The sequence below is a fragment of the Ictidomys tridecemlineatus genome, chromosome 1, assembly GCF_052094955.1.
Source record: "Ictidomys tridecemlineatus isolate mIctTri1 chromosome 1, mIctTri1.hap1, whole genome shotgun sequence".
Classification (NCBI taxonomy): Eukaryota; Metazoa; Chordata; class Mammalia; order Rodentia; family Sciuridae; genus Ictidomys; species Ictidomys tridecemlineatus.
The window spans coordinates 184779440-184800834 of record NC_135477.1 but is presented as its reverse complement, the minus strand read 5'-3'; positions in this window follow the sequence as shown (position 1 = coordinate 184800834).

Below are 21395 nucleotides of genomic sequence, written 5' to 3'. Positions count from 1 at the left end.
ATTGACTCCCTGCAATTAATGCCTGTCTCAGTGTTCATATCCTCTTCTTCTCTTTCATTTCTATTTTACTTTGATTGAAGCATGTCTCAAAATGCAATTCATAGTTCAGATGGTTTTAACAATATCCCCAGTTTGACCTGTGACAGAAACCTAATACATTAGGACTCAATATATTTTTTTTATTCTTACTAGATAATACATACACTCTTGGCACAATTACACTATTTTAGTGTTCTTGCTTTAAAGCAATATGCTCACCAATGTCTTTTGCGTTTTTTGTCATTCTTACCTTCTCCATGTTCGTTTGTTCGTGTACAGGATCCACTAGATATACTGGAAGCACAAACTTCTGTAGATTGCTTACGGACACTCTGGGGAAAGTAATACTAATAATAAGTTGCATAAAGTTTTCATCATCACATATCACCTATCACCATATATATATTTGTGAAATCATCAGCAGTAGAAATTAGATGAGTGCATTTTGAACAAGAATATATTGTACAAGTTTCACTGTCCTAGGCAGTTCAGATTAACTGAGCTCATATATCATCCTGGCGAATGATTGGATAAAGCCAAAATGAGGGACATAGGAACTGTGTTCCTTCAGAATATACACACTGACAAGCATGTAGCCCCCAAAAACTAGCATCAGTATATAATCAGTCGACTTTACACTGCCCAGCAGTTCTAACAATGCTTTGAAACACTTTTAAGAATGGCACTTGGTGTTCCATAGCATTTTAAATTGGAATGGCCAATTTTTTATTCTGAAAGAATGATACTTGGTAAGATGAGAGTTTCAAATCTGTCACCTTGTGTAGGAATGATAAACTGTTGTACTTGCTTCATTTATTCATCAGAGACTTTGAAAACTTAATGCATTTCAGCAAAATATTTCCCAAGTCAAAACTTATTTTAAAAAAGTAAAATATACTGAGGAAGTGTGTCTCTATGTAACATGAACATAACAGCACACACACTTAAGTAAGGTATGCAACACTTTCATTGGAGAAGAAACTAAGAGGTATTTCAAGTAGAGAGGTGACTCCCATCTCTGAAAAGCTGACTATTTGCAGAGGTGGGAGTCATTTGAACTGGTGCATATTTGTTTGAAGAAAAAGACAGGCTGCGGGAAATCACAGGAGTGGCACAATGGAGAGCCAGTGACCAGATGAAACCAGAAATATGAGATACTCAAAGAGGAAATGCATTCGTGGAAGAAATAGAGTAAAGCCGGAGGAGGGAAAACTAGCTGGCTATGAGAGAGGAATATGCTGACTGGTGAGCTGAGGAGAATCTCACCCATCCAATTAGGAAATGGGGAAAAGCAACAGATAGATGTTCTCCAAACCACAAACACAACTTCTTTATAAATACATAAAATACATCTAGAATTCAGGAAAATACCATCCCAAACTCCATTGATATTTCAGCTCATGCCATCCAGAGAGGCATTCATCAAGACTTTAAATAATAAGTGCTGGAGAGGATGTGGGTAAAAATGTACAACCGTACACTGTGGGACTGAAAATCAGGACTTCCCATCTGAAAAGCAGTATGGAGAGTCATCAGAAGGTAAGGAATATGAACATCCTGGGCCCAGGGTTCCCAATCCTTGTTCTTATACCCAATTTACAATGATTCTGTGTACACATGAGACACTGAAACTTCAATGTTTATGGTGGTTTCTATCATAATTAGAAAGATATGAAATGAGCCCAGATGCACCTTAACACAAAAATGGATCAATCAACACCTAGAAACTTGGCACTGAATTTGAGCAAACTAGTTTTTCATGATACACCATCATGTCAAAATGAGTCCTCATATAGCATATAAAAACACTGCCCTAAAAATTTCTAAAATATAAAACCTGGAACATCAAAATCCCTTAATTTCATAAAAGGATGATATTTTAAAACAAACAAGTAGGAAACTTATTATTCTAAGGCCAAATAGAACCTTTTCAGCAAAGGAAAGACTTCATTTTCCCTGCAATGTCAAGGAATATTTGATGTAATCCAAACCTTCCAGGCAGAATCTGAGTGTGTGTTTAGGAGCCTCTCCACTCCTGTTACATTATCCTGGCTTTCTTCCTGGGATATCCAGAAAATATTACCCAGTTTCTTCCTAACATTTGAAAGAGTGAACTTTATAAAAATGTGGTTTGGAGGTACCTATAACCAGAATCAAGGTGGGAGCAGGAGAGAAACCCAGACACAGAGCTGCTGAGAGAGCTGGGAACTTAGAGCATGGGCCTGTAGTCTAGGTTAAGAATAGTAGTTCATGGCACTGTCATGCATCATGTGCTCACAGCTCTGTGACAGCACAGGCCAAGGCTAAATCTGATAGACAAAGGGCAGCCTGTAGTACCATAAACATGAAATGAATACTAGGCATGGTAAACCACTCTACTGAGAATAATTTAGAATACCTATACCCCTATTAACATTACACAGGCCGTCAAAGGCACCCTCTTAAGAATTTCAATATTGTCCTGAGTACATGGGCTCTCAGTGGTGTCTCAGCAGGAAACACTGCATCCCTTACACCTCCATGATTCAGTAGCCAGGTATCCTCCCACAATTTTAGATGGTTACTCATCATATGGGCTCAGGATAGTGAGTGACAGGCATGTGCTGAAAGCTCTCATCAGGAAGAGGTGTGTGGCTGCTGTGGACGTTCTGTAGAGTAGATGTTCACAGAGGTACTGTCTCTTTCAAACTGGTGCTTTGGGAATAATGAACGTGAGCAAGAACTGCTAGTTGAGAACTCAAGGGACAGAATTCTCAACTGCAAGTTGAGAATTCAAAGGACAGTGCTGGGGCAGGAAAAGGTAGAATGGTATTTTCACTGAGGTCTGAGGAAAAGTCACAGATTCTGAAACCAGACCTGTCTCCCATGCTCCAAGAGATTATAGGAAAAGGCCTCAGTGACTTGGAATCATGCACAGTACAAGACCACTGAGTTGGGCTGGGGATGTGGCTCAAGAGGTGTGCGCTCGCCTAGAATGAGTGTGGCACCTGTTCCATCCTCAGCACCACATACAAACAAAGATGTTGTGTCTACCGAAAACTAACAAATAAGTATTTAAAAATTCTCATTCTATCTCTCTCTCTCTCTCTCTCTCTCTCTCTCTCTCTCTCTCTCTCTCTCTCTCCCCATGTCTTTTAAAAAAAGACCACTGAGTAAGGAATTCCATAATTGGGGTCTGCATTATACATTAGTCCCCAGCCTTCATGGACCACTGTGTTCATCAGCAATTTCTACATCCATAGACCCATGTGTCTGAGTACAAAATCCAATACTGAGAGTAATTTCCTTTGTAACTTTCAAAATTCCCTTAGCATTATCTGGGAGTTGTTGGAGAGCAAGGAGCAGAGGAGATCCACTTGAGCACACCAATGTCAGCAGCGAAGGCCTTTTTGAACTAGAGCAGATAAAGAAACTGATGGACAATATTTGCTTCCTCCAAACCATAAAGAGCTTTAGCTTTCCAAAATTAGAAATCCTGGACAGAAGTGTCTCCATTTCAGTTATATTAGTTTAAGGGAATTGTGAAGATTTGCATGATTTTGTTTGTACCTTTTTTTTTCCAAAACATATATGATTTTCTAAGATTTTTTTTCAGTTTTCATTTTATTTCCTTTATTACATTTTTATTTTTATTTTATATTCTGTCCTATTCCAATTAATATTGAATTTCACCCTCATTTCCTCTTGAATCTCTGCTTACTATAACCACTTTCATTTTCTGTTCTTTTTAAAATTTATCATGAAAATTTTATTGTCACTAATGACTTTTCTCTAGTCTTATGAGTATTATTATTTCCTATGAACTTCAATTAATTATTAAGTATTATAGAAACCACATAAAATATACAGTTCATTTATACGTATGTTTTGCTTTAAGCTATGATTGTTCCTGGAGGGTCATCTTTCTCCTTGATGAGATACTGGTGAGTAATTATTGTATGTTAAATATGCTCATTTGGGAATTTGATTCGGAACACGATGGCCTGACCCAAACACATCCCAAGGAAAGATCTGTACACTAAAAGGACGCATACATAACAGTTGAAATAAAGTCCTTGCAAATTCTCCTCCAAAAATATAGGGCATTAAGATACCACAAAAATTTTGCAAGTTCCCAGTACCTGCATCCAAGTTCGTTTTACTAATGTCCACTTCAGAGGTGGAATAAAAATGTTTAGTAATTTTCTTGAATTCTTGCATGAAAAGTAAAGGAACTAAAAGTTTTCGTTTGTACTCTATAACAGGATTGATGGATACATCCTGAAAGGTCCTGATTCTATAATAGGCTGTTTGGTTTCTCCTTTAAGTCTATTTCCTGTCTCAGCCTACATACTGGAGTGTGTAGGGAGATTGGAGTCTTTAATACCAGCATGGATTACTGATAATGGGAAACTAAAATTTTGAGCCTTAGGGAATGATGATCTTTAACATGAATGTGTTCACTGGCCATTTCATTTATGTACTCTCCAACTTTCAACTGGATCTCTTAGATCCAGTCTTAGATTTAATCCTCATTATGTGAGGAGGTCACACAGAAGAAAATTAAAACAATACTCAAAAAATCTCCCCACATTAGTAAGATGAAGTTTACTTTTAAGCTTCTGCTTACATGATTTCTAAAACTATTTTCTTGTTCATGTTGTGCTACATTTTTAGACTTAAATATTAAATTATGATCTTGATTTATAAGTATGTATTGTGTGATGTCATTTTGTTTGGCATAATTTTCCTTGCCATCAAAGAAAAGAAATAGACCATGAATTTAAATTGACACATTTACTTACCTGTCTATGGCTTTTTTCCATGCCATCAACACTCTCCTTTAATTCCTCTGATGACGTATGGCATTGTGAATCTGGAGATAAATGCATAGATGTACTTAAACTACTTAATAGAGTTAGACTGAGTGAAAATCTAGCCAACTAAAAACATAATGGTAATAATCATACAATTTGATTTTCACAATGATACGTTTTAGTTAAGTTTAATTTTAGTTGAATGCTTATGCTGTTGGAAATTTTTGGATTCTTGTGTGAGCTTGGTGGCTGTACTCAGAGCCACCAAGTGTATCCTTGGCAAGAACGCAAGTACTTACTTCAAATAAAAGGCCATTATTTTTATTTATTTATGTATTTATTTTTGAAGACAGAGTGTCTGAATATTCCCTGGCTTACTGGGAACCTGACATCAGCCTGCCTCAGTCTCTAACTAAGCTGAAATTACACATGAGTCCCTCTTCACCAAGGGTGTGGTGAGTGATTTAGCAGGGATTTTTACTAATCTAATGCTTGAACAAAACAAGAGTTTACCATATCCGATGCACATGATATCTCAAAGATTCAACCACTCAAAGAAAAATGATATTTTGCAGAAAAAAATTGCTAAAATTACAACGGAAACAAGAAACTTCACACTGTTTACTATGTCTTTTTCCTAATAGTAATTTTAATGAACCAGTGCATGTAACTTTGGTGTCAACAAAAACGTATGTGTATATATGGTCACTGTGATACCTTTGACAGTGAACCACATATTTGTTTCCTTTCCTTTTCCTGCATTTCTTCTGTTAGGATTCACTCTGTTTTTGGAAGCATTACTCATGGTGCGTATGATTCCTGACATAAACTCTTTTTGCTTCTCTGGCGTTAGCTACCTCAGACCGTGTCCCGCTATTGTACTGAGTAATAATCAGTTGGCCTGTAAGTTATTCGTTTTCTGTCTAGTTCACTAGGTCCTGGACTTCAGGAGATGCTTTGACAACACACTGGTTTGAACACCTCATAATTGAGTGTCAGGTAAGTGTCTGAGGCAACAACACTTGGCGTGGATGGTGTCTTTTGTAGAGGTAGGGATGAACGGAGACTTGAGGAATGAGGCCACCAGCCAGAGGCAGAGAATGGTGAAAATGTGGAAGGTTATAGCATCACATAGAGACAAGGGTTAAGGGGGACGGTATATGTCTGATGATACAGGGATTGGTGAAAACTGCCAGAAGAGCATGCCGGTAGAAACGGGCTAAACATACAGTTAGGAAGAATTTGCATTGTGAAAGATGCCTCAAAATGTTGAGATGGTTGAACATACACATAGCAAATACTTTCATCTAGGCCATGGATCCATATATAGCTGGAACTATCTCAAATCTGTGGGCACATGAGCTTGAGGGGCATGATCATGAATGGAGTTGAATAAAGAGAATGCAAAAGTGCACTATGAGGTTGATGCCGGCCTGAATGAAGGAATGTCTTCCAAAGGATCTGGGTTCTGTTTTTACCATACATAGGTGACACAAACAACAAGTCAAAGAATAATGAGCAAAGACTCCTTTGGGATGTGGAAGAATTAATGGATTGATTACTCTGAGATAAAATTTCAGGAAAGAGTGTTCACCAGCAAATGTTCACTTTAGAAGCAAGGGATAAACTAAAGTATATATGATCATACATTTTATTATTTCTTGCCTCAAACTGACCCCAAGAGTTGTCAAAGTCAGTACCTAAGTAGCATAAAAACAAGTTTGATGCATTTGGTTGATACACTAGATGTCAGGGTAGAGTGCACATTGTCTTTTAAATTAGATTTTCCTGTATTTCACAGGCCGGCCTTGACATCTTGGCTTCAAGAAAAAACAAGTCCTCGTAATCTCAGGATTCTGGATCTCAGTCCTGCACCCCTGGACCTATTTTTTAAATTGGGGTGGGAAGAAAAATCAGCCTCACAATCCAACTGACAGGTGTCATGATTCCGATTTCGGATGTTTAATTGTAGAAACATCTAGGATATAGGTAATTTTAGAACATCTTTTCCTCATAGATTAACAGAAATATTTTGAAATGTGGATGCATCATCAACACAGACCCGATGGGGCAAATCCTTCCAACACATGGCACAAATGAATATATCAGGAGTGAAAATATGCTATCATTTCCAAGGTTTAATCATAGGTGGTTTTATAGAAGTTGTACTGCAAAAGTTACCTGATTTCCGTTTCATTTCTGGCTTCCACCATTTTTGTTTTTTGAGAGCTGTGTCTTTGCTTTTAACGGTGGGCTTGATGTGCTTGGAGACAAGATAACACGTAAATATTTTACAGTGCATACAGCATGCATTTAATAATATAACTTAAACATAGAAGATGATTTACCTTGTATGAAGCATGTACATCCTTAGATACTGAAAAGCAAATAAAATACATAATCAATAAAGCCTGAATATATTTAAAAAAAACACACTCATATTCCTACTAATTGAGTACAGAGCTCAGTCCAAGTGATAACTCTTTTTGTTAGCATTGATATAGATTACATTATCTTTGCAGTTTTAAGTTTTGGGATTTTTGTAGATCACAAGACTGAAAGGTCCAAAATGAATATTGACAATATCTCTTTAGTAAATAAGTCTTGCAGTTAAGTTTCAAATGGTAAGAACACCTTTGTGATCATTATAAATAATTCGGCAAGGGTACATATACAAATGTGAAGACACAGAATGCTGGAGACCACAGAGATCTGTATTCAGAGAAGGAAGGAGGTATCCGGAGAATTTCGATGTCAAAGCAGAAGTAGTCAGATGGCAGCACATATGTCAAGTGACCTATGAATTGTTTAATCCATTTTATTATAACTAAGTATCCTGTACCTCAAGATCCAGGACAAGGTGTACTTTATTCCTTATCAGTATTTTTTCTTCTGAACTAATTGGATTAGATGTATGCATTTAGAATAACAGGTAATATGAACATGATTGTTTTTTCATACCCATCTGGGACTGTGGCACATCTTCTGATCCTGCTTCCTCTGATTTAGTGGATATTACCTTTCCCTTTTCACCATTGGACAAAGATACAGGTTCTGCATCTAAAAAAAAAAATATGAGAAAGCATAAAGAATTTAGATATGGTCATCCACAGCAATCTGTGATCCAAGAGCAGGAAGAATTGACAGGACTCAAAATTCTGTCATATAAACACATTAGTAACAGTCTTAATATTTGAGGAATAAATTCCATAAGAAATTCTAGTTTAAAAACGTGTCTGCCATAACACATACAGACATGATTTCACATATTTTTTTGAATGTGCTGGCTGATCAGAAAATTAGTTATCAGAATTTAGCACAGGAGTGGAACGCATTTTTGAAGCACAAAGGAACATGGTTTCAATCCAAAGAACCAAAATAATAATAATAATGATAATGATAATAATAGTAATAATAATACAATTATCATCAAAAAATAAAACAAACTTTGAAAAAAACTAATTTTTAAAAACACGTGGTCACAGATCAAAATCACTCTTAGGATGCCATACACATGGTGGGGCCTGGTGGGTATGCAGGACAGATTTGTTCAGGTTGCCCTGATTCTTCCAGTCCCTCCTTGTTTCAATCATCTGGGGACCAGGAATTATTCCACTTTTGGTTTGAAGGCAGGCAAACTGAAAAATGCTGAATTGCATTTTCTCATTTTCCCCTCCAAAATTTCCTTCCTAAATTCTTTATTTTCTTCCTCATTTTGCCTCTCACCTAGTTTCTCATAAAACCCTCTAGAGCAGGAGACTCTTTTCTTTCCATTTTCTATCTTTTTTGTATGGGTTATTTGAACTTTTTAATGCCTGGCAATGTAGCAAATTTATCTTAGAAATGTAATTTTTAAATTTTTGTCTTTTGTGTTATCCCCACTACCTAAGAAATATGCACATTATTTTTGCAATATTTATTCAGGCATTTGATCCTCTCCTATCTTGGATTGTAGGGTCTACTCGTGTTTTTTTTTTTTTTTGTTTGTTTGTTTTTTTGTTTTGTTTTGTTTTGTTTTGTTGTTTTTTGTCCAACAGGGACATTCTTTGCCTGGCTACAAAAAATGCTGTGGGCATACCAGGATCATCGGAATCACCTTAGAATGAAAGGATATGTAGAAGGAAAGAACTTCTGAGTCACAATGAGCTTCTGATCATGGCCCCAACAGATGATTCATTATAGTTTGAGAGATCTAGTAGGAATTTTGTTGAAATCCATAGCTTCTATCTTAACTTGAATGGACCTCTGGGTTTCTCCCTAGGATGTTACCCTCAAATGAAAGTTCAGTCAAGCTATTATCTTTCCAAATTTAGTTTTAGATATCTGTGAATTTGGGGACCACTCTGTAACCATTTCTATTTCTTTCCACTTTCCTAATTGGTGTTTCTACCCTATACATAATTTTATACAGAATAGCAACACATTTGGTGTCATTAGAGTTTATACATGAAGAAACTTTTGTGATAAACAAACATGACAACGTGGGAATTCCTTCTTCACTCCTCAATTTAATTCCATTCCAACTGTGACTAAGTCAGGAATGTTGGAAAATTTTTACTGTACACTTCATTCAGCTTTGGACCTGGAAACTCAAAAATGCTTCCCATATTTTAAAAATGCTGCTCTTTTCCCACCTCTTATGTAACTGAGGGTCCTTCCTTCCACTGAGTACTACTGCTATTTCTTCCTTCATTGACTCCCTGCAATTAATGCCTGTCTCAGTGTTCATATCCTCTTCTTCTCTTTCATTTCTATTTTACTTTGATTGAAGCATGTCTCAAAATGCAATTCATAGTTCAGATGGTTTTAACAATATCCCCAGTTTGACCTGTGACAGAAACCTAATACATTAGGACTCAATATATTTTTTTTATTCTTACTAGATAATACATACACTCTTGGCACAATTACACTATTTTAGTGTTCTTGCTTTAAAGCAATATGCTCACCAATGTCTTTTGCGTTTTTTGTCATTCTTACCTTCTCCATGTTCGTTTGTTCGTGTACAGGATCCACTAGATATACTGGAAGCACAAACTTCTGTAGATTGCTTACGGACACTCTGGGGAAAGTAATACTAATAATAAGTTGCATAAAGTTTTCATCATCACATATCACCTATCACCATATATATATTTGTGAAATCATCAGCAGTAGAAATTAGATGAGTGCATTTTGAACAAGAATATATTGTACAAGTTTCACTGTCCTAGGCAGTTCAGATTAACTGAGCTCATATATCATCCTGGCGAATGATTGGATAAAGCCAAAATGAGGGACATAGGAACTGTGTTCCTTCAGAATATACACACTGACAAGCATGTAGCCCCCAAAAACTAGCATCAGTATATAATCAGTCGACTTTACACTGCCCAGCAGTTCTAACAATGCTTTGAAACACTTTTAAGAATGGCACTTGGTGTTCCATAGCATTTTAAATTGGAATGGCCAATTTTTTATTCTGAAAGAATGATACTTGGTAAGATGAGAGTTTCAAATCTGTCACCTTGTGTAGGAATGATAAACTGTTGTACTTGCTTCATTTATTCATCAGAGACTTTGAAAACTTAATGCATTTCAGCAAAATATTTCCCAAGTCAAAACTTATTTTAAAAAAGTAAAATATACTGAGGAAGTGTGTCTCTATGTAACATGAACATAACAGCACACACACTTAAGTAAGGTATGCAACACTTTCATTGGAGAAGAAACTAAGAGGTATTTCAAGTAGAGAGGTGACTCCCATCTCTGAAAAGCTGACTATTTGCAGAGGTGGGAGTCATTTGAACTGGTGCATATTTGTTTGAAGAAAAAGACAGGCTGCGGGAAATCACAGGAGTGGCACAATGGAGAGCCAGTGACCAGATGAAACCAGAAATATGAGATACTCAAAGAGGAAATGCATTCGTGGAAGAAATAGAGTAAAGCCGGAGGAGGGAAAACTAGCTGGCTATGAGAGAGGAATATGCTGACTGGTGAGCTGAGGAGAATCTCACCCATCCAATTAGGAAATGGGGAAAAGCAACAGATAGATGTTCTCCAAACCACAAACACAACTTCTTTATAAATACATAAAATACATCTAGAATTCAGGAAAATACCATCCCAAACTCCATTGATATTTCAGCTCATGCCATCCAGAGAGGCATTCATCAAGACTTTAAATAATAAGTGCTGGAGAGGATGTGGGTAAAAATGTACAACCGTACACTGTGGGACTGAAAATCAGGACTTCCCATCTGAAAAGCAGTATGGAGAGTCATCAGAAGGTAAGGAATATGAACATCCTGGGCCCAGGGTTCCCAATCCTTGTTCTTATACCCAATTTACAATGATTCTGTGTACACATGAGACACTGAAACTTCAATGTTTACGGTGGTTTCTATCATAATTAGAAAGATATGAAATGAGCCCAGATGCACCTTAACACAAAAATGGATCAATCAACACCTAGAAACTTGGCACTGAATTTGAGCAAACTAGTTTTTCATGATACACCATCATGTCAAAATGAGTCCTCATATAGCATATAAAAACACTGCCCTAAAAATTTCTAAAATATAAAACCTGGAACATCAAAATCCCTTAATTTCATAAAAGGATGATATTTTAAAACAAACAAGTAGGAAACTTATTATTCTAAGGCCAAATAGAACCTTTTCAGCAAAGGAAAGACTTCATTTTCCCTGCAATGTCAAGGAATATTTGATGTAATCCAAACCTTCCAGGCAGAATCTGAGTGTGTGTTTAGGAGCCTCTCCACTCCTGTTACATTATCCTGGCTTTCTTCCTGGGATATCCAGAAAATATTACCCAGTTTCTTCCTAACATTTGAAAGAGTGAACTTTATAAAAATGTGGTTTGGAGGTACCTATAACCAGAATCAAGGTGGGAGCAGGAGAGAAACCCAGACACAGAGCTGCTGAGAGAGCTGGGAACTTAGAGCATGGGCCTGTAGTCTAGGTTAAGAATAGTAGTTCATGGCACTGTCATGCATCATGTGCTCACAGCTCTGTGACAGCACAGGCCAAGGCTAAATCTGATAGACAAAGGGCAGCCTGTAGTACCATAAACATGAAATGAATACTAGGCATGGTAAACCACTCTACTGAGAATAATTTAGAATACCTATACCCCTATTAACATTACACAGGCCGTCAAAGGCACCCTCTTAAGAATTTCAATATTGTCCTGAGTACATGGGCTCTCAGTGGTGTCTCAGCAGGAAACACTGCATCCCTTACACCTCCATGATTCAGTAGCCAGGTATCCTCCCACAATTTTAGATGGTTACTCATCATATGGGCTCAGGATAGTGAGTGACAGGCATGTGCTGAAAGCTCTCATCAGGAAGAGGTGTGTGGCTGCTGTGGACGTTCTGTAGAGTAGATGTTCACAGAGGTACTGTCTCTTTCAAACTGGTGCTTTGGGAATAATGAACGTGAGCAAGAACTGCTAGTTGAGAACTCAAGGGACAGAATTCTCAACTGCAAGTTGAGAATTCAAAGGACAGTGCTGGGGCAGGAAAAGGTAGAATGGTATTTTCACTGAGGTCTGAGGAAAAGTCACAGATTCTGAAACCAGACCTGTCTCCCATGCTCCAAGAGATTATAGGAAAAGGCCTCAGTGACTTGGAATCATGCACAGTACAAGACCACTGAGTTGGGCTGGGGATGTGGCTCAAGAGGTGTGCGCTCGCCTAGAATGAGTGTGGCACCTGTTCCATCCTCAGCACCACATACAAACAAAGATGTTGTGTCTACCGAAAACTAACAAATAAGTATTTAAAAATTCTCATTCTATCTCTCTCTCTCTCTCTCTCTCTCTCTCTCTCTCTCTCTCTCTCTCTCTCTCTCTCTCCCCCATGTCTTTTAAAAAAAGACCACTGAGTAAGGAATTCCATAATTGGGGTCTGCATTATACATTAGTCCCCAGCCTTCATGGACCACTGTGTTCATCAGCAATTTCTACATCCATAGACCCATGTGTCTGAGTACAAAATCCAATACTGAGAGTAATTTCCTTTGTAACTTTCAAAATTCCCTTAGCATTATCTGGGAGTTGTTGGAGAGCAAGGAGCAGAGGAGATCCACTTGAGCACACCAATGTCAGCAGCGAAGGCCTTTTTGAACTAGAGCAGATAAAGAAACTGATGGACAATATTTGCTTCCTCCAAACCATAAAGAGCTTTAGCTTTCCAAAATTAGAAATCCTGGACAGAAGTGTCTCCATTTCAGTTATATTAGTTTAAGGGAATTGTGAAGATTTGCATGATTTTGTTTGTACCTTTTTTTTTCCAAAACATATATGATTTTCTAAGATTTTTTTTCAGTTTTCATTTTATTTCCTTTATTACATTTTTATTTTTATTTTATATTCTGTCCTATTCCAATTAATATTGAATTTCACCCTCATTTCCTCTTGAATCTCTGCTTACTATAACCACTTTCATTTTCTGTTCTTTTTAAAATTTATCATGAAAATTTTATTGTCACTAATGACTTTTCTCTAGTCTTATGAGTATTATTATTTCCTATGAACTTCAATTAATTATTAAGTATTATAGAAACCACATAAAATATACAGTTCATTTATACGTATGTTTTGCTTTAAGCTATGATTGTTCCTGGAGGGTCATCTTTCTCCTTGATGAGATACTGGTGAGTAATTATTGTATGTTAAATATGCTCATTTGGGAATTTGATTCGGAACACGATGGCCTGACCCAAACACATCCCAAGGAAAGATCTGTACACTAAAAGGACGCATACATAACAGTTGAAATAAAATCCTTGCAAATTCTCCTCCTAAAATATAGGGCATTAAGATACCACAAAAATTTTGCAAGTTCCCAGTACCTGCATCCAAGTTCGTTTTACTAATGTCCACTTCAGAGGTGGAATAAAAATGTTTAGTAATTTTCTTGAATTCTTGCATGAAAAGTAAAGGAACTAAAAGTTTTCATTTGTACTCTATAACAGGATTGATGGATACATCCTGAAAGGTCCTGATTCTATAATAGGCTGTTTGGTTTCTCCTTTAAGTCTATTTCCTGTCTCAGCCTACATACTGGAGTGTGTAGGGAGATTGGAGTCTTTAATACCAGCATGGATTACTGATAATGGGAAACTAAATTTTTGAGCCTTAGGGAATGATGATCTTTAACATGAATGTGTTCACTGGCCATTTCATTTATGTACTCTCCAACTTTCAACTGGATCTCTTAGATCCAGTCTTAGATTTAATCCTCATTATGTGAGGAGGTCACACAGAAGAAAATTAAAACAATACTCAAAAAATCTCCCCACATTAGTAAGATGAAGTTTACTTTTAAGCTTCTGCTTACATGATTTCTAAAACTATTTTCTTGTTCATGTTGTGCTACATTTTTAGACTTAAATATTAAATTATGATCTTGATTTATAAGTATGTATTGTGTGATGTCATTTTGTTTGGCATAATTTTCCTTGCCATCAAAGAAAAGAAATAGACCATGAATTTAAATTGACACATTTACTTACCTGTCTATGGCTTTTTTCCATGCCATCAACACTCTCCTTTAATTCCTCTGATGACGTATGGCATTGTGAATCTGGAGATAAATGCATAGATGTACTTAAACTACTTAATAGAGTTAGACTGAGTGAAAATCTAGCCAACTAAAAACATAATGGTAATAATCATACAATTTGATTTTCACAATGATACGTTTTAGTTAAGTTTAATTTTAGTTGAATGCTTATGCTGTTGGAAATTTTTGGATTCTTGTGTGAGCTTGGTGGCTGTACTCAGAGCCACCAAGTGTATCCTTGGCAAGAACGCAAGTACTTACTTCAAATAAAAGGCCATTATTTTTATTTATTTATGTATTTATTTTTGAAGACAGAGTGTCTGAATATTCCCTGGCTTACTGGGAACCTGACATCAGCCTGCCTCAGTCTCTAACTAAGCTGAAATTACACATGAGTCCCTCTTCACCAAGGGTGTGGTGAGTGATTTAGCAGGGATTTTTACTAATCTAATGCTTGAACAAAACAAGAGTTTACCATATCCGATGCACATGATATCTCAAAGATTCAACCACTCAAAGAAAAATGATATTTTGCAGAAAAAAATTGCTAAAATTACAACGGAAACAAGAAACTTCACACTGTTTACTATGTCTTTTTCCTAATAGTAATTTTAATGAACCAGTGCATGTAACTTTGGTGTCAACAAAAACGTATGTGTATATATGGTCACTGTGATACCTTTGACAGTGAACCACATATTTGTTTCCTTTCCTTTTCCTGCATTTCTTCTGTTAGGATTCACTCTGTTTTTGGAAGCATTACTCATGGTGCGTATGATTCCTGACATAAACTCTTTTTGCTTCTCTGGCGTTAGCTACCTCAGACCGTGTCCCGCTATTGTACTGAGTAATAATCAGTTGGCCTGTAAGTTATTCGTTTTCTGTCTAGTTCACTAGGTCCTGGACTTCAGGAGATGCTTTGACAACACACTGGTTTGAACACCTCATAATTGAGTGTCAGGTAAGTGTCTGAGGCAACAACACTTGGCGTGGATGGTGTCTTTTGTAGAGGTAGGGATGAACGGAGACTTGAGGAATGAGGCCACCAGCCAGAGGCAGAGAATGGTGAAAATGTGGAAGGTTATAGCATCACATAGAGACAAGGGTTAAGGGGGACGGTATATGTCTGATGATACAGGGATTGGTGAAAACTGCCAGAAGAGCATGCCAGTAGAAACGGGCTAAACATACAGTTAGGAAGAATTTGCATTGTGAAAGATGCCTCAAAATGTTGAGATGGTTGAACATACACATAGCAAATACTTTCATCTAGGCCATGGATCCATATATAGCTGGAACTATCTCAAATCTGTGGGCACATGAGCTTGAGGGGCATGATCATGAATGGAGTTGAATAAAGAGAATGCAAAAGTGCACTATGAGGTTGATGCCGGCCTGAATGAAGGAATGTCTTCCAAAGGATCTGGGTTCTGTTTTTACCATACATAGGTGACACAAACAACAAGTCAAAGAATAATGAGCAAAGACTCCTTTGGGATGTGGAAGAATTAATGGATTGATTACTCTGAGATAAAATTTCAGGAAAGAGTGTTCACCAGCAAATGTTCACTTTAGAAGCAAGGGATAAACTAAAGTATATATGATCATACATTTTATTATTTCTTGCCTCAAACTGACCCCAAGAGTTGTCAAAGTCAGTACCTAAGTAGCATAAAAACAAGTTTGATGCATTTGGTTGATACACTAGATGTCAGGGTAGAGTGCACATTGTCTTTTAAATTAGATTTTCCTGTATTTCACAGGCCGGCCTTGACATCTTGGCTTCAAGAAAAAACAAGTCCTCGTAATCTCAGGATTCTGGATCTCAGTCCTGCACCCCTGGACCTATTTTTTAAATTGGGGTGGGAAGAAAAATCAGCCTCACAATCCAACTGACAGGTGTCATGATTCCGATTTCGGATGTTTAATTGTAGAAACATCTAGGATATAGGTAATTTTAGAACATCTTTTCCTCATAGATTAACAGAAATATTTTGAAATGTGGATGCATCATCAACACAGACCCGATGGGGCAAATCCTTCCAACACATGGCACAAATGAATATATCAGGAGTGAAAATATGCTATCATTTCCAAGGTTTAATCATAGGTGGTTTTATAGAAGTTGTACTGCAAAAGTTACCTGATTTCCGTTTCATTTCTGGCTTCCACCATTTTTGTTTTTTGAGAGCTGTGTCTTTGCTTTTAACGGTGGGCTTGATGTGCTTGGAGACAAGATAACACGTAAATATTTTACAGTGCATACAGCATGCATTTAATAATATAACTTAAACATAGAAGATGATTTACCTTGTATGAAGCATGTACATCCTTAGATACTGAAAAGCAAATAAAATACATAATCAATAAAGCCTGAATATATTTAAAAAAAACACACTCATATTCCTACTAATTGAGTACAGAGCTCAGTCCAAGTGATAACTCTTTTTGTTAGCATTGATATAGATTACATTATCTTTGCAGTTTTAAGTTTTGGGATTTTTGTAGATCACAAGACTGAAAGGTCCAAAATGAATATTGACAATATCTCTTTAGTAAATAAGTCTTGCAGTTAAGTTTCAAATGGTAAGAACACCTTTGTGATCATTATAAATAATTCGGCAAGGGTACATATACAAATGTGAAGACACAGAATGCTGGAGACCACAGAGATCTGTATTCAGAGAAGGAAGGAGGTATCCGGAGAATTTCGATGTCAAAGCAGAAGTAGTCAGATGGCAGCACATATGTCAAGTGACCTATGAATTGTTTAATCCATTTTATTATAACTAAGTATCCTGTACCTCAAGATCCAGGACAAGGTGTACTTTATTCCTTATCAGTATTTTTTCTTCTGAACTAATTGGATTAGATGTATGCATTTAGAATAACAGGTAATATGAACATGATTGTTTTTTCATACCCATCTGGGACTGTGGCACATCTTCTGATCCTGCTTCCTCTGATTTAGTGGATATTACCTTTCCCTTTTCACCATTGGACAAAGATACAGGTTCTGCATCTAAAAAAAAAAATATGAGAAAGCATAAAGAATTTAGATATGGTCATCCACAGCAATCTGTGATCCAAGAGCAGGAAGAATTGACAGGACTCAAAATTCTGTCATATAAACACATTAGTAACAGTCTTAATATTTGAGGAATAAATTCCATAAGAAATTCTAGTTTAAAAACGTGTCTGCCATAACACATACAGACATGATTTCACATATTTTTTTGAATGTGCTGGCTGATCAGAAAATTAGTTATCAGAATTTAGCACAGGAGTGGAACGCATTTTTGAAGCACAAAGGAACATGGTTTCAATCCAAAGAACCAAAATAATAATAATAATGATAATGATAATAATAGTAATAATAATACAATTATCATCAAAAAATAAAACAAACTTTGAAAAAAACTAATTTTTAAAAACACGTGGTCACAGATCAAAATCACTCTTAGGATGCCATACACATGGTGGGGCCTGGTGGGTATGCAGGACAGATTTGTTCAGGTTGCCCTGATTCTTCCAGTCCCTCCTTGTTTCAATCATCTGGGGACCAGGAATTATTCCACTTTTGGTTTGAAGGCAGGCAAACTGAAAAATGCTGAATTGCATTTTCTCATTTTCCCCTCCAAAATTTCCTTCCTAAATTCTTTATTTTCTTCCTCATTTTGCCTCTCACCTAGTTTCTCATAAAACCCTCTAGAGCAGGAGACTCTTTTCTTTCCATTTTCTATCTTTTTTGTATGGGTTATTTGAACTTTTTAATGCCTGGCAATGTAGCAAATTTATCTTAGAAATGTAATTTTTAAATTTTTGTCTTTTGTGTTATCCCCACTACCTAAGAAATATGCACATTATTTTTGCAATATTTATTCAGGCATTTGATCCTCTCCTATCTTGGATTGTAGGGTCTACTCGTGTTTTTTTTTTGTTTGTTTGTTTTTTTGTTTTGTTTTGTTTTGTTTTGTTGTTTTTTGTCCAACAGGGACATTCTTTGCCTGGCTACAAAAAATGCTGTGGGCATACCAGGATCATCGGAATCACCTTAGAATGAAAGGATATGTAGAAGGAAAGAACTTCTGAGTCACAATGAGCTTCTGATCATGGCCCCAACAGATGATTCATTATAGTTTGAGAGATCTAGTAGGAATTTTGTTGAAATCCATAGCTTCTATCTTAACTTGAATGGACCTCTGGGTTTCTCCCTCGGATGTTACCCTCAAATGAAAGTTCAGTCAAGCTATTATCTTTCCAAATTTAGTTTTAGATATCTGTGAATTTGGGGACCACTCTGTAACCATTTCTATTTCTTTCCACTTTCCTAATTGGTGTTTCTACCCTATACATAATTTTATACAGAATAGCAACACATTTGGTGTCATTAGAGTTTATACATGAAGAAACTTTTGTGATAAACAAACATGACAACGTGGGAATTCCTTCTTCACTCCTCAATTTAATTCCATTCCAACTGTGACTAAGTCAGGAATGTTGGAAAATTTTTACTGTACACTTCATTCAGCTTTGGACCTGGAAACTCAAAAATGCTTCCCATATTTTAAAAATGCTGCTCTTTTCCCACCTCTTATGTAACTGAGGGTCCTTCCTTCCACTGAGTACTACTGCTATTTCTTCCTTCATTGACTCCCTGCAATTAATGCCTGTCTCAGTGTTCATATCCTCTTCTTCTCTTTCATTTCTATTTTACTTTGATTGAAGCATGTCTCAAAATGCAATTCATAGTTCAGATGGTTTTAACAATATCCCCAGTTTGACCTGTGACAGAAACCTAATACATTAGGACTCAATATATTTTTTTTTATTCTTACTAGATAATACATACACTCTTGGCACAATTACACTATTTTAGTGTTCTTGCTTTAAAGCAATATGCTCACCAATGTCTTTTGCGTTTTTTGTCATTCTTACCTTCTCCATGTTCGTTTGTTCGTGTACAGGATCCACTAGATATACTGGAAGCACAAACTTCTGTAGATTGCTTACGGACACTCTGGGGAAAGTAATACTAATAATAAGTTGCATAAAGTTTTCATCATCACATATCACTTATCACCATATATATATTTGTGAAATCATCAGCAGTAGAAATTAGATGAGTGCATTTTGAACAAGAATATATTGTACAAGTTTCACTGTCCTAGGCAGTTCAGATTAACTGAGCTCATATATCATCCTGGCGAATGATTGGATAAAGCCAAAATGAGGGACATAGGAACTGTGTTCCTTCAGAATATACACACTGACAAGCATGTAGCCCCCAAAAACTAGCATCAGTATATAATCAGTCGACTTTACACTGCCCAGCAGTTCTAACAATGCTTTGAAACACTTTTAAGAATGGCACTTGGTGTTCCATAGCATTTTAAATTGGAATGGCCAATTTTTTATTCTGAAAGAATGATACTTGGTAAGATGAGAGTTTCAAATCTGTCACCTTGTGTAGGAATGATAAACTGTTGTACTTGCTTCATTTATTCATCAGAGACTTTGAAAACTTAATGCATTTCAGCAAAATATTTCCCAAGTCAAAACTTATTTTAAAAAAGTAAAATATACTGAGGAAGTGTGTCTCTATGTAACATGAACATAACAGCACACACACTTAAGTAAGGTATGCAACACTTTCATTGGAGAAGAAACTAAGAGGTATTTCAAGTAGAGAGGTGACTCCCATCTCTGAAAAGCTGACTATTTGCAGAGGTGGGAGTCATTTGAACTGGTGCATATTTGTTTGAAGAAAAAGACAGGCTGCGGGAAATCACAGGAGTGGCACAATGGAGAGCCAGTGACCAGATGAAACCAGAAATATGAGATACTCAAAGAGGAAATGCATTCGTGGAAGAAATAGAGTAAAGCCGGAGGAGGGAAAACTAGCTGGCTATGAGAGAGGAATATGCTGACTGGTGAGCTGAGGAGAATCTCACCCATCCAATTAGGAAATGGGGAAAAGCAACAGATAGATGTTCTCCAAACCACAAACACAACTTCTTTATAAATACATAAAATACATCTAGCATTCAGGAAAATACCATCCCAAACTCCATTGATATTTCAGCTCATGCCATCCAGAGAGGCATTCATCAAGACTTTAAATAATAAGTGCTGGAGAGGATGTGGGTAAAAATGTACAACCGTACACTGTGGGACTGAAAATCAGGACTTCCCATCTGAAAAGCAGTATGGAGAGTCATCAGAAGGTAAGGAATATGAACATCCTGGGCCCAGGGTTCCCAATCCTTGTTCTTATACCCAATTTACAATGATTCTGTGTACACATGAGACACTGAAACTTCAATGTTTACGGTGGTTTCTATCATAATTAGAAAGATATGAAATGAGCCCAGATGCACCTTAACACAAAAATGGATCAATCAACACCTAGAAACTTGGCACTGAATTTGAGCAAACTAGTTTTTCATGATACACCATCATGTCAAAATGAGTCCTCATATAGCATATAAAAACACTGCCCTAAAAATTTCTAAAATATAAAACCTGGAACATCAAAATCCCTTAATTTCATAAAAGGATGATATTTTAAAACAAACAAGTAGGAAACTTATTATTCTAAGGCCAAATAGAACCTTTTCAGCAAAGGAAAGACTTCATTTTCCCTGCAATGTCAAGGAATATTTGATGTAATCCAAACCTTCCAGGCAGAATCTGAGTGTGTGTTTAGGAGCCTCTCCACTCCTGTTACATTATCCTGGCTTTCTTCCTGGGATATCCAGAAAATATTACCCAGTTTCTTCCTAACATTTGAAAGAGTGAACTTTATAAAAATGTGGTTTGGAGGTACCTATAACCAGAATCAAGGTGGGAGCAGGAGAGAAACCCAGACACAGAGCTGCTGAGAGAGCTGGGAACTTAGAGCATGGGCCTGTAGTCTAGGTTAAGAATAGTAGTTCATGGCACTGTCATGCATCATGTGCTCACAGCTCTGTGACAGCACAGGCCAA